Below are 14,108 nucleotides of genomic sequence, written 5' to 3'. Positions count from 1 at the left end.
AGTTAGCTTTAGCATTTCGTGCATGAACATTTATTATCGAGACTGTTGTTTTCTTAAATAATTGGTTAGGTTTTAAGTGATTGTTTATGGATTTCCAATCAAGGTAAAAGGTCATATTTTTACGTTGCAATACTAATTTTGAAACTTCAGTTAACAAAATTTCTAAATCCGGTTTGGGTACAAAGTTAAAATATAAGTTGTTAATTTGGTTTTAAATTAATTTATGCAATGATTAAATTAATGTTGGTAAGTGTAAAATAAATTTAATGCTAGATTTCGTTAAACATGAGAAAAGAGGTTTTTTGAAAAAAAATTAAGAAATTTGAATAGAGTTTTACTTTGGGCCATTCCAGTGGCCAATGTAACCTCCAAAATTTAGTTAAAACTTTTGGATCAAGTTTTGATATGTTATAGTAGAGAATATAGACCATAGCTATATTGTAACCAATCATTGCTACAAATATAGATTATTGAAAAAAAAAGATGTACTTTGGATATTTCCTTTCAAATTCACAATATTCTATTATTTATTTAATATGACATGAATAGTTGAAGGGAATTCTTCAAAGAGAAAATGAATTATGGGGAGTGTGTAGCTTGAACATGTTCGATCGAATTGAGTAAAAAAAAATTCAAATTAAGTGAGTTAACGAGTCTTATTTTCCTAATTCGATTTTAAAAAAATTCAAATCAAATCGAGTGAAATAAAATTTAAGTCGAGTTAAATTTAAAAAAATTAAACATGTCAAAATTAAAATTTTCTTACAATATAACTAATTTATTTGAAAACATATATATTTGAAAACTTTTTCAAAGCAAAATAAGAAAAAAAAAATATTTACTATGATAAATTTAATTTATTAATTAACTTATTTCGGTCCCAAATTATTATTCTAAAATTTTTTAAATCTTAATTTTATTTATATAATAAATCGAATAATTTAATTTAATTAACTCAAAATTCAATTTTTTTTCAATATTCTCAAATTGAATCGAATTTTACAAAGCTTTTTAGAATTGTTTTACCCACCGAAAAGAGGATTTTAACCACCAAAAGCGGCGTTGATGGATGAATGTTTTAATTAATTTGTAATATTTGTTTTTTTGTTATTTCAGTTTGAATGTATTATGAACCGCTACAATTATTAGTTACTTTTCAAAGTTTTAAATTTAGAATTAGAAATAAACCTTTATTTGCAAAGAGAAAAAAGGAAACTTTAGTTGGGAGCAAATCCAGGATAGCTTTCCGACCGGTAGTAAGGCGTAAGCTTTTCCACCAATAACATCGTTTAGAAATATGAAAGAGATTCTAATGGAAGGGACAAAATGAAAAGGTAAAAGAGGGCAAAGTGAGCTGGAAACAAATTTGTAAGCCAAAAAATTAAGCTTGGGTCTTAAAGGTATAAACAGTTGAACAATACATGTGTAATACAACACCATTGGGTCATTCTAGTTGAAGCTGGTTCATGGCGTATAGCCTAGATCAATGATTAGAAGATTTGTTATGCATTTGCCATTAGCTCAGAACAGTAGCTTAGATCAATGATTAGAAGATTTGTTACGCATTTGCCACTAGCTTCCCAGGCTTTTCAAGCAAGGGGCTGGCCAATGCAAGGGTAGAGGTACCTTGTGAGTAAAGTTTAGCATGAAATAAGGCCAAAGGCAATCAAAGTGCCTTGGAGTAGGGTCATTTGGTGCCCAGTTCATATTCCCAAGCATTCCTTTATATCTTGACTGGCTACACAAGATAAACTAAGGGCTTAAGGGATGAATATTGATGAAAATCATGCAACATGCAAATCAGGGCAAGAGACAACGGATCACTTGTTTGTAGAATGTTTTCACTCTAGAAGAATATGGAATGCGGTGTTGCAACTTTGCACATCGCAAAGAGACCTAGGAACAACAATGGTTACATGCAAAACTGAAAGGAAATACTTCATTACAGTAGTTCTTAAGCTGGCTTGGAATGCTCATGTTTATTGGATATGGACGCAGAGAAACAGTAGGCAATTTAGAAGCCAACAAAGATCTGATTAAATAATCAACTATTTTCATTAGATGATGTATAGGTGATTGTTGGTTGTACAGATGAGTAGTCTGATGTAATTTTTCTAGGCATACTGGATATATATTCACACCCAACACTCACACTTGAGTCTAAATAACATAGATGAAAGTATAAGCTTTGGCTAGGATCAAGGAGATCATGTATGCACCTAACCAAAAAAGAATCCCTCCTATCTTCATTTCTTGTAGGAAGAGATGGGAGATCTTTAAGGTAATTAGCATCTGTAATGAAAACCAGTAGACAAAGATGAAGGGCAAAATCCTTAGATTATCCACTAACAGAAAGTTTACATGCATCTGCAGGCCAAAACAAATCTAGTGACTAGTGAAAGCCAAATTGCTGAATTGGCTAGCGGAGAGTCCCATCTCCAGAAATAAGAACATCACAATGTTAAATATGTTTCTCAAGGGAAAAGGTAAATTATAAAACCTAACAGAGTAGGCCAATAGCACAACTGATCTCCAAATAGTAATAACCAATAGCCTGACATTTATCAAACAAGCTAATGCAATTTCAATGAAGAATTACAAAGGGAAAGTCGAATAAGTTGCATCATCTAAATAATGAACAGCCAAAAAATTTATAATCCTGATCTAAAATGGAAAACGCCAGAAAGAGGGGCATGATTGCAGTAGTATTTGCTCCAATAGATCTATAAGAACCACAAACTGAAGATACACAGTGATTACTAAGAGAAAGATGAGTAATTTGCTAGCATAAATGTTACTATGCAGTGGTAAACTTTTAAAAAGTAAGTAAAGAGATCAGCATATTTATGCTAATAGTAGGAAACTCCAGGGAATTTATGGACCTAGGCCTCTAACATTGTCTAAGGGTGCCTAAACCTGCTCACATTACCTTTCAGTACCCATTCCCATGACTCAGACTTGAATGCTGGATAGGGCTACGTTCAACTTTTTGTATTTGGAAGGTCATATCCTAATATCTGTGTGTAGATTATTTGAGCCAAACATAGATAATTCAAGAAAAATGAAAAGTCAAAGCAACAAAAACATGACATAGAATAAGCAAGATGGTTCGTAGCAATAAATGATTTAAAACCCACCTTAATTCTCTTTTCTATCCATAACAAAACTTCAATATTCTCAATACAAGTTCCACTACAGCAGTTGAACCTTTATTCCTTTGTTCACAAAATATGGCAAGGAATTCTTACTCTGCAATATGTACAAACTTTGACAAAAGCATGATAGCCATTACCTAAAGCTTGGAAATGCCTTTGAACTTCCCAAAACCTTCATCTAACGCCTATCATTGTTACTCCAACTCAAGTGTGAATATTGGATTTTTCTAAGTTTTTCATGTATTCATATCCCTATGTCAGACATGAGTGTTGGGGATGAGTACTTAAAAATCTTTAACTATCTCTACTATCATACTTTTGCCTAAGTTCTCAAAAGGCCACAACTCAAAACTTGGAATGGATAACTAAAATAATATGAGAACCAATGTTATCTGGACCCGAGTTATGCGTCCAACACGAACATATTCATTCTTTCTAAGTGTCAAAGAAACATAGATGAGAGCAACACATCCATAAAATCAACTTAAATTTCTACTTCCTCACAAAAAAAAGGCAACATGAAAGAACAATCTAGGTATGAAGAAGCTTCCTTATTTGCATACCTATTCAAGTTCCACCTCCTTTACCACCAAAAGGCCCAGATTATCTTTCAGCTAAATAGGCTAAAAAGAGCTAAGCTTAACAACAAAAACAATCATAAAATTCAACAAGAAGAAGGAAAAGCATAAAATAAAAAGAGAACCCCATTAGCAAATTCCCACATGCCATCCCAGACTGTTTATTACATAACTACAAAAATAAATAAATAAAATCATGCGCTAAAAGAACTCAATTTATTCTCTCAATAAATCAAAGTTTATTCTTTTCTGAAGGAGCTAGAAATAGTGATATAAGTATGTATATGGTTAAGAAGAGGGTTTAAAAATCCATGATGCTTTTGACCTTTGGAGCATAGAGGGAATAGAGGAGAGATTGTCTTTTGGCAACTTCCAACTGAGCTTTACCGTTGGAGAAAGCGGCGGACAGCTGAGAAGGGTCGCGTAAGTTCTTGTTGTCTCGAAACGCATCCATGGTCCGACGTTTAGAGTACTCCCTTATGTTGTAGTCGCCGAACTGACGCGCCACTCGCAGCAGTGAACGGTAAAGCTGAAGAACCTCTCTTCTCATCGGCACACCTGCCCCCGACGCGGCCATTTGCTTTTCTATTTTTTTAAGATCTTAATTTTATCACAGAGAAGAACGAGAGATTGAGTTGAGAGACTGCGTTTTCTCAAGTTATACCGTGGAAAACACAGAATCTTCATGCTCCGCCTCAAAAAAACAGATATTGGTTTTTCGGAGTTTTTTTTTTAAATTAAAAAGAATAAATTAAAAAAAACTTAAAATGAACAAATTACTTAATTATTGATAAAAATTAAATAATTTAATCCCAATTCCATTATAAAATTATCAACATAAAATCTAAAAAAATATATCTAATAAGATTTGAAAATTTTCACAGTGTTTTAACTAAAACATCCTTTATTTTTATATTAATTTTTAATAAACATATTTTTATATAATTTTCACCCACTCCTAAATATGTTATGATTTAATTATATATATAAAATAATATATATTTACATAAATTAATTTAGTATATTAATGATTCGTAATTTATAATTTTTGAATTTATCCATATCATATTCGGACTGCATTACTTTTTTCATAGCCTCATGTTTAGATGATTGAATTTATAGTCTTTCTATTTACAATTAAATTAAAATTAAAATAATATTTTATCATATAATCAATATATCAATCTAAGTAAGGTGAACTTAATATGGATTGTAAAAAATAGAACGTCGATAATGACAATTTATCGTAAAGAAAAAAGAAAGAAGAATAAAAAACGCACAGATTTTTACGTGGAAACCCTTTCGGGAAAAAATCAACGGCAGAGAAGAATATAATTCATTATGTCGAATTCAAATAATTACAAAAAGGAGTAGACTATATCTACTTATAGACTTGTGATAATACTCTAGAACGACATATTTTATGTGCTAATTGCATGTTTATTTTGAGTATGATCCTACTAATTTGGGTTATTTTATGGTCTTTTATCTTTTAGGGACTAAATTAAAGGAAAAAGCAAATTCAAAGGCGAAAAGCGTGAATTTGGAAATAAAGTGGGCCAACATGCAAAGTAAGAGAGAAGTGGTGCCGAAAATCCAAAGTGTGGAAGACTTTTTGGGGCCAAAATGCAAAAGAAGAGATTTTATATCACAAGACTCTATTTAATATTTAATTATATTAGGATAATTATTAAGGATAATTATTTAGATTTAAATTTAGGATTTATTTTTATTTATCTTTAATTATCTTTAATAATCTTTAATTATTTGTATTTATCTTTTAGAATTTAATTAGGAATAGACTAAGTTTCTTAATACTATAAATAGAGGATGAAGTGACACAAATTTTGTCCATCTTTTGTTGTAAACACTCTCTCCTCATAAATTTAATCTTTTTGTTCTTTCCATATTTTCTTTCAATAAAAATTCTCTTTTCATTATTTTTGTTTTTCCCCAAAAATCATTAGCCACTAAATCTAATCTAGCCAAAAGTTGTCAAAATTCTCTAAAAAGATTCATGAGGTTTAGAATCTGTGCTTAGCCTTCTCAACAGGGTATTCATCGTTTCTCTGCGGTACAGGGCTGACGCTTTCGTCCATATCCCTTAATAGGTGATCTTTTCAACTTGTGCAAGAAACGGCCGCTTTGTACGTTTTGGGAAGGTTGCACAGTCGGTTCGTTGGCTTTCTGCGTCAGAGGTTGGCGAGTCCAAGAGACAAAATGGCGTGGTATTCGCCATTGGGAAGTGATGATCTAGAAGATAATCCTACAAAAGTGATTATTGGCTAGAGTCAGGTTCCCCCAAATCTTAAGTCTAAATTCTTGGAGCTGGTGGTCGTAGGCGTCCTCTTCCACTATAACTGTCTTACTCTGCTTGAGAAGGGACACTTAAAAGCTAAGGATTGAACCCAAGGCAAATCGAGACAATTGGAGGCTGGAAATCAACCATAAGAAATCTTTTTCTCAACTTTATTTTTACTTTTAATTTCTAAAATTTCAATTCAACTTTTAATTTCGTTTTTATTTTATTTCACTCCCAGATCAAAACTTTAAAAATCTGTTTTTTTTTGTTTTTTTTAGGAACTTAGGTTTTCTTGGGCACGATTCTGCCTAGGATTTTGAGAAACAAGCATTCGTACTGTGACAACCCTATTTTGACCCTAGTCGGGAAGTAGTTTCGGGACCACAAAACCGAGACACAGAAAAATAATTAAATGTCATATTCCATGTTTATTGTGTGTGCACATGCATATATGAAGGTTTTATGCTTTAATTTTGACAATTGAATATGAAATTGTAAATAGGACTTATGTGTGAAAAATGTGAAAGATGATGGGTAATTTTTAAAAGTGGTTTATAATAAAGGTACTAAAAGGAATGGTTTTGCATGTCAAATTGCCCATTTTATTGTTGGTGGCCGGCCATGTTGCTAGTTAATAAATAATATATATATTTTCTATTATCAATATGTTAATTAAATGGCCTTTATTTATTGAATAATAACAAAAGAATAAAGAGAACATGGGTGATAAAAACAAAGTGTTCATCTTTGTTTCTTTAAGAACCGAATGTGAAAGAAGATTAGGGGAGGAACATCATTCGGTCATCCTAGTCTTAATTAAGGTAAGAAGTTTTGGTTAATTCTTGAAATTTTAGTTAAATTCTAGTAAATTACTAAGTTCCTTATTAGACCCATGTTAAATTTTTGATATTTGGTGAATGAATATGGTTTTCGGTCATGGTAAATAATAAAGAATGTGGTTGTTGTTCTTGTTAACTTGGATGAATTTTGGTGGATAGGTGTTTGAATCAAACAAATGATCATGTGTGTACACTAGATGCTAAGTGAGAAGAATCGGTCATTATATTAGAGGCCATTGCCAAATATGAACTTAGTTATTGTGAGTGATGAGTGTGTTTTGAGTTGATGAAAAAAAATGCTTAAAAATGTGTTATAAGCAAATTATATGCTAAGCTAAGGTTGTTAAATTATCAATTTTTCTTCCTTGCCGAATATGTGTTTATGTAAATGAGTAGTGCTATACACATATGATCTATTTGGTAATAATCGCATTGGCTACACTAGTGTATAAGAAAACGAAGTAAACTATGTGAGTTTTGCTTATGTATGCAAAACTAGTATAAGATGAATGATCGGTTACTAGGGTTATAAAATCATTTTGAGTTGAGTTATAAGTGACTATCGTGGCTTGATGAGTTCTTACCATTTTCAGTTACAAATAAGTATAAAGTTTGAACCATGGCATAATTATAAATATTAATACATATTGAAATTGTTATGTGATTGCCGAATGTGAATTATGAGTAAACAATATGGGTTAAGATATTAAACAAATCTATTTGTATTTATTAAGCTAAAGAGCAAGGAGGATCGAAGTCGGATAGGGGAAAAGATAAGGCAATAGAGTAGCCAATCTACTACCGTTTCAATATACCGAGGTAAGTTTTTAAGTAGGCTCTTCTAGTATACATAATTAAAGATGCCTATAAGAATATGGTAAATGAATCGAAATTTTTGGTTGGCACTTGAATAAAATTGTTCATTAATTAATGTGGGTATGCGATTCATAGTGAGGATCATTTGGAGTTAAGCAGTAATAGTGTTATGAACATGTGAATTTGAGTATAACTTTGGAGTTGAAATGTGAATGATGATATGTATATTGATAGAATCTATCCGGACTAAAGGTCCGCAGGCTATGAGTTGGAAAAAAAATATAACCGGGTTAAGTCCCGAAGGCATTCGTGCGGGTTATTATAACTGGGTTAAGTCCCGAAGGCATTCGTGCGGGTTATTATAACCGGGTTAAGTCCCGAAGGCATTTGTGCTGGTTGTTACATTCGAGCCAAATTCCGAAGGTATTTATGTTTGGAAAGGTGCGACTCTGTCGTAATAATTCCGATTAATGTGCTCATAATCCCTAATATGACCATGTATGGATCGTATATACATTGGAAAAAAAAATTGGTACAGTGTCAGTTGTGATTACGAAATCGAATAATGCTCTTCCGGCCATTTCTTAGGATTATATGAAGTCTATAGCTCACTCGAGCTACATGAAATTGAATCAAATGAAATTTAGTTAAGTTTGACTTCGAATGTATAAACCTATTGATAAAAGTGTAAATTAAAACGAATACGTGATCTTGTGCATAGGCATTTATTTATCCTTATGAATGCTATTTCTTTTGTGTTTTTGTTACAAATGAGTTCCTTACTTATAAACTTACTAAGCATCGAAACGCTTACTCTGTTGCTTAAATTCTCTATATTATAGATTTTGTTCGTCAGCTATCGGACTCGGAGGTGTCAAAGTCGAAGTCATCCACACTATCTAAGCCACTTTTTGGTACTATTCAGTTGAACTTGATAATGGCATGTATAGGGCTGACCCTTGTTGTTAATTAAGTATCCTTTGGTAATGTATATTCGTATAGCCATGCGAAAAATGGCTTGTATATTTGAGTATAACATTATGATCATTTTGTATATATGGTCTTATGATATGGTTATTAAGTGGTGTGGAAATGCTTGGTAATGATTAGCCATTGGAATGGCCAATCATGGTCCTATTGGTGCTACGTATGTCATGGCTAATCGTGATTATACTTGGAAATAATGTATGTCAAATTACTAGTTGATTCATGGAAAACTATGAAATAGGTAAAATTTACCTTAAAATAGATGCTGACAGCAGCAGTGATGTGAATTTGAAAAATCACTAAAAATAGTAGAAATTGAATTAAATAATGAATAAATTATGTAATTGAATCTTGATGAGTCTATTTTCATATGAAATAAACAAAATGACCATATAAGCCGTATTTTATGAGATGTTTAAGTTTTCGTGAAAAAGGGCCAGAGCGATTTCTGGATCCTCTGTTCTGACTTTGGAAATTCACCATAAATTAACCAAAGATAATTAGAAGTCATGATTTATATGTACAGATTCCTTTTTTAGTCTAGTTTCATTAGAAACAAACGGCATAAGTATTGAAGCCCTGTACAGGGAGATATCTAAGTCGTAATGCATGAAGGTCAGAGTAGTCGAACCCTGAAACAGGGGAGACTTTAACTAATAAACTGTACTAATTTGACCGACCAAAAATTCTATAAAAAAATTAGTAAATATATGTATGAGTCTAGTTTCAGGAAAAATTTACGGAATTGAATTTCGAGTTTTGGAACTCGAGATATGATTTTTAGAGTGACTGTGATGCAGTTAGCCAGCTCGTCTGGAAATTTTAAAAATGAATTGTATGAGCTGTTTAAGTAAGGAGTTAAGTCCGTTAGCACCTCGTGTTCGACTCCGGCAACGGTCTCGGGTACGGGGTGTTACACGTGCAATCCAGTCCCTGAGGATTCAACCCTACTTCCTCTTTACTGCTCTTTTTCATTATTTTAGGAAATAAGATATTTTTGGTACTCTCAACGACCGCATTAGCTTTTAAAACCATATTCTAATAGGAGTGTAGTAAGGTTGAAACATTTTATTCTAATTAATATAAAATAGATGAAGTGTAATAAGGTTGAAAAACTTTAATTTAAAATAAAATAAAAGAAGTGTAGTTTTTTTATGAATTTTACTTTTATTTTATTTTATCACTGTATTTTATTTTAATAAAGATTCAGGTTACTCAATTTTAATAATGTCCACATTGACACGAATTCTCAACGAATAAGTTCTTCATCGCGAACTCTTAACGAACAAGTTCTCCACCTCTTCCATAAAACCCCTTAAGGGTTTAACTTTAACAATGAACATCAACCAATTTTTGAGCAATGCTCAAACTTGGTTATGGGAAGTGACTTAGTCATCATATCTGTAGGATTTTCTTACGTACTAATTTTGCTCACAATAATATCACCACGAGTAATAATATCACGAATAAAATGATATCAAACATTAATGTGCTTTGTTCTCTCATGGAACGTTTGATTTTTTGTAAGAAAGATGACACTTTGACTATCACAAAAAACTGTACTGATTTGAAGGTTTTCATTGAGTTCACTAAAGAGCCCCTTCAACCAAATAACTTCTTTACAAGACTCAGTAATAGTCATATACTCAGTTTTATTGGTAGACAAAGTGATTGTAGTTTGCAAAGTGACTTTCCAATTAATTGCACAACCTCCAATTGTAAATACATAACAAGTGAGAGACTTTTTATCAAGGTTTCCAGCAAAATCAACATCAACATACCTAATGACTCTATCTCTAGTTCTTCCAAACTGTAAGCAAACATTAATAGTACCTCGTAAGTATCTTAAAATCTATTGAACTAATTTCCAATGTTCTTTACCGGGATTCGCCATATATCTGCTAACTGCACTGACTGCATACGATAAATCTGGACGTGAACAAACATTGTATATATTAGAGATCCCATTGCACTAAAACCTTCATACTAAGTATCTTCTTTGTTGGTCCCAAATCTTTCATATCAAGTTCTTCACTTAGTTGAGCTTTAACCTTTTTTTATCTCTTTTTTATCTTTCGTTGCTATCAATATGTCATCAACATAAATGAGTAGATGCACAAAAGAATCATAACTGTTTTTCTTAAAGTAAACACAACTGTCAAAACTATTTCTTTTGAAATCATGAGAAGTCATAAAATAATCAAACCTCTTATACCCATTGTCTTGGTGACTGTTTCAAACTGTAAAAGGGACTTTTTCAGCAAGCAAAAATAGTCTTCTTTTTCTGAGATTATAAAGCCCTCTGGTTGTTGTATGTAAATATCATCATTAAGTTCTCCATACAAAAATACAGTTTTTACATCTAACTGTTCAAGCTCCAAGTTATGCATGACCACAATACCAAGCAAAGCTCGAATCGAACTATGCTTCACAACTGGGGAGAACACATTTGTGAAGTCTACACCTAGAATTTGGCTGTAACCCTTTGTAACAAGCCTTACTTTATATCTGGGTTCAACTCCTAGAGTCTTTTTTTTTCTTTTTAAACACCCATTTACAACAAATAACCTTTTTTCCTTTATGAAGCTTCACAAGATCCCATATTTTGTTTTTGTAGAGTGATTTCATCTCCTATTGTATAGCAAACATCCACTTTTCTAAATTTTCACAGCTAACCACCTCAAAATAATTAGATGGCTCTTGGCTTGTATCTATATCTTTAGCCACACTTAAAGTATAAGCAACTAGAACAACCTCGGCATACTTTTTTTGGAGGTTTAATTTCTCTTCTAGTTCTGTTTTTGGCGATAAAGCATTATAGTGAAGAAGCAACTCTATTATAAATTTCTGTACTAACTTGAAGAGTCGATTCTGTTGTAGGTTCTGAATTAATCTGACGCTCTACCTACTTTTACTGTTCTTTATTGGAAGAGTCTTTAAGAAATAAGTTTGGTAACATAACAGTTTCATAAAAAACATCTCTGCTAATCATAACTTTTTTATTTTCAGAACACCATAACTTATACCCTTTTACACCAACTTTATAACTAAGAAAAATACATTTAATAGATCACAGTTCTAAATTTTTATTATTAACATGAGCATACATAGAACACCCAAAGATATTTAAATCAGAATAATCAACAGGATTACCAGACCATACCTCTTGTGGAGTCTTTTTTTGAATGACAACGATGGAGATTGGTTGATAAAAAAACATGCAGTAGAGGCTGCTTCGGCTCAAAACGACTTTGGTAAGTTGGCATTCGACAGCATACGTCGAACCTTTTCCATTATCGTTTTGTTCATTCTTTCTGTAACACTGTTTTACTGTAGAGTATGACGAATTGTCAAACTCGCATAGTTCATTAAACTCTTCAGAACGAAACTCTAAGCCATTGTCTGTGCGGATGTGTTTTATTTTTTTTATCTTCTGTTTTTCAATCATAGTTTTCCAAGACTTAAAGCCAAAAAATATATCACTTTTCTGCTTTAGGAAAAACACTCAAACTTTTCTAAAAAAATTATTAATAAGTGTTAGCGTATAATTAGCTCCACCTCTCGAAGACACTCTGGATAGCCCTTATAGATCAGAATGAATATACTCCAACGTTTCATTTGTGTGCATTCCTCTAATGAATTGAACTCTCTTTCGCTTCCCAAAAACGTAATGCTCACAAAACTTCAGTTTGCAAATTCCTTATCCATTAAAAAGTCTTTTTTTGCTCAATTCTGTCATGTCATTCTTACTCATATGCCTTAGGCGCATATGCCAAAATCTAGTAATATCATCATCAAAAAAGGAAGAGAATGCGACAGCTGCATCACTAGTAATAGTAGAACCCTGCAAAATATAAAACTTGGCAGTCTTTCTCTGCCCTTTCATCATAAGAAGAGAACCTTTAGAAATCTTCAAAATCCTACTTTCAACTGTATATTTGTACCATTTTGAATTAAAGTACTGAATGAAATTAATTTTTTTTAATTCTAGAATATGCCGCACGTCACTAAGTGTTCTAATAACTCCGTCAAACATCGTAACTTTAATCATTCCAACATCTGTAATTTTACCCGAGGCATTATTTTTCATCAAAACAACACCTTTAAACACTGTTTCGTAAGTTACAAACCAATTCCGATTAAAACTTATGTAGAAGGTGTAGCCCGAATCAAGGATCCACTTATCGCTCATTTTAGAATTATTGACAAAAGCGAGTAAAAGTTCACCATTACTGTAATATTCTACAATATTAACTTTACCGAATTTTTTTGGTTGTTTTCCCTTTTGATTCGCAACCTCTTTTTTGATCTTATTTTGTAGCTTATTGGATTCAAATCTAATGTGTTCTTTCTTTTTATAAAAGTTACAAGTTTTACCTCTATTTAAAAACTTCGATCTATCCTTAGATTTATCGCGAGGATTCCGTTCCTGTATCATTCCACGATCATCATCAGCATTCTAATCTTATTTCCTACAAATAATGAAACCCTCTCCCTGAGAGTCAGATTTAACCACAAGATACTTCATTTTATCATACGAGGTCAAAGAATCATAAACTTCATCAACTGTGAGACACTCACAGCTATATAAAATCATGTCTTTAAAAGTTGAATAAGATGGAGGCAACAAATAAAGTAGAATTAATCCTAAATCTTCCTTATCATATTGAACTTTTATAGCCTTCAAGTGTACGTGCAACGACGCACCTTCCTCCAAACGATGAGTATAAAGACACTGCTTTATTTGCAACTTGCTGATTAGAGTTTTTGACATACATATTTGTTTGTCTCTTTCATAATGTAGCGGCAGTCTTTTCCTTCGTCACATCCTGCAAAATTTCGTTAGACAAATGCAGATGTAACTGTGTTAACGCCTTTCGATATTTACACTTCTCTTCTTCCGTCAATGTTGAAGGCATCATATTTATCTTTAGTAGGGCATCCTCTAAGTTTGTCTGTGCAAGAACTGTCTGCATCTTTATCTGCCACAACGCGAATCTAGTGTTGCGATCCAACAACATAATTTCATACTTTAAAGACGCCATTGCCATGATAGAAATGAATAACCCAGAAACTCTAATACCAATTTGTAAAAAATAAAACGTTAATAATGACAAAGTATCGCAAAGAAAAAGAGAAAAATAAAGAACACAGATTTTTACCTGAAAACCCTTTCCGAAAAAAATCACGGACAGAGAAAAAGATAATTCACTATGTCAAATTCAAATAATTACAAGAAGAGTAAATTATGTCTATTTATAGGCTTGTAAAACCATATTATAATAGAATGATTGTAGTAAGATTGAAACACTTTATTCTAATCAATATCAAATAGATGAAGTGTAATAAGATTGAAAAATCTTATTCTAAAATAAAATAAAAGAAGTATAGTTCTATATAGATTTTCCTTTTATTTTATTTTATTATTGTA

This window comes from Gossypium hirsutum, chromosome A03, assembly GCF_007990345.1.
Source record: "Gossypium hirsutum isolate 1008001.06 chromosome A03, Gossypium_hirsutum_v2.1, whole genome shotgun sequence".
In the NCBI taxonomy this organism is placed as follows: Eukaryota; Viridiplantae; Streptophyta; class Magnoliopsida; order Malvales; family Malvaceae; genus Gossypium; species Gossypium hirsutum.
The sequence above is the reverse complement of the archived record's forward strand: the minus strand, read 5'-3'. Positions refer to the sequence as shown.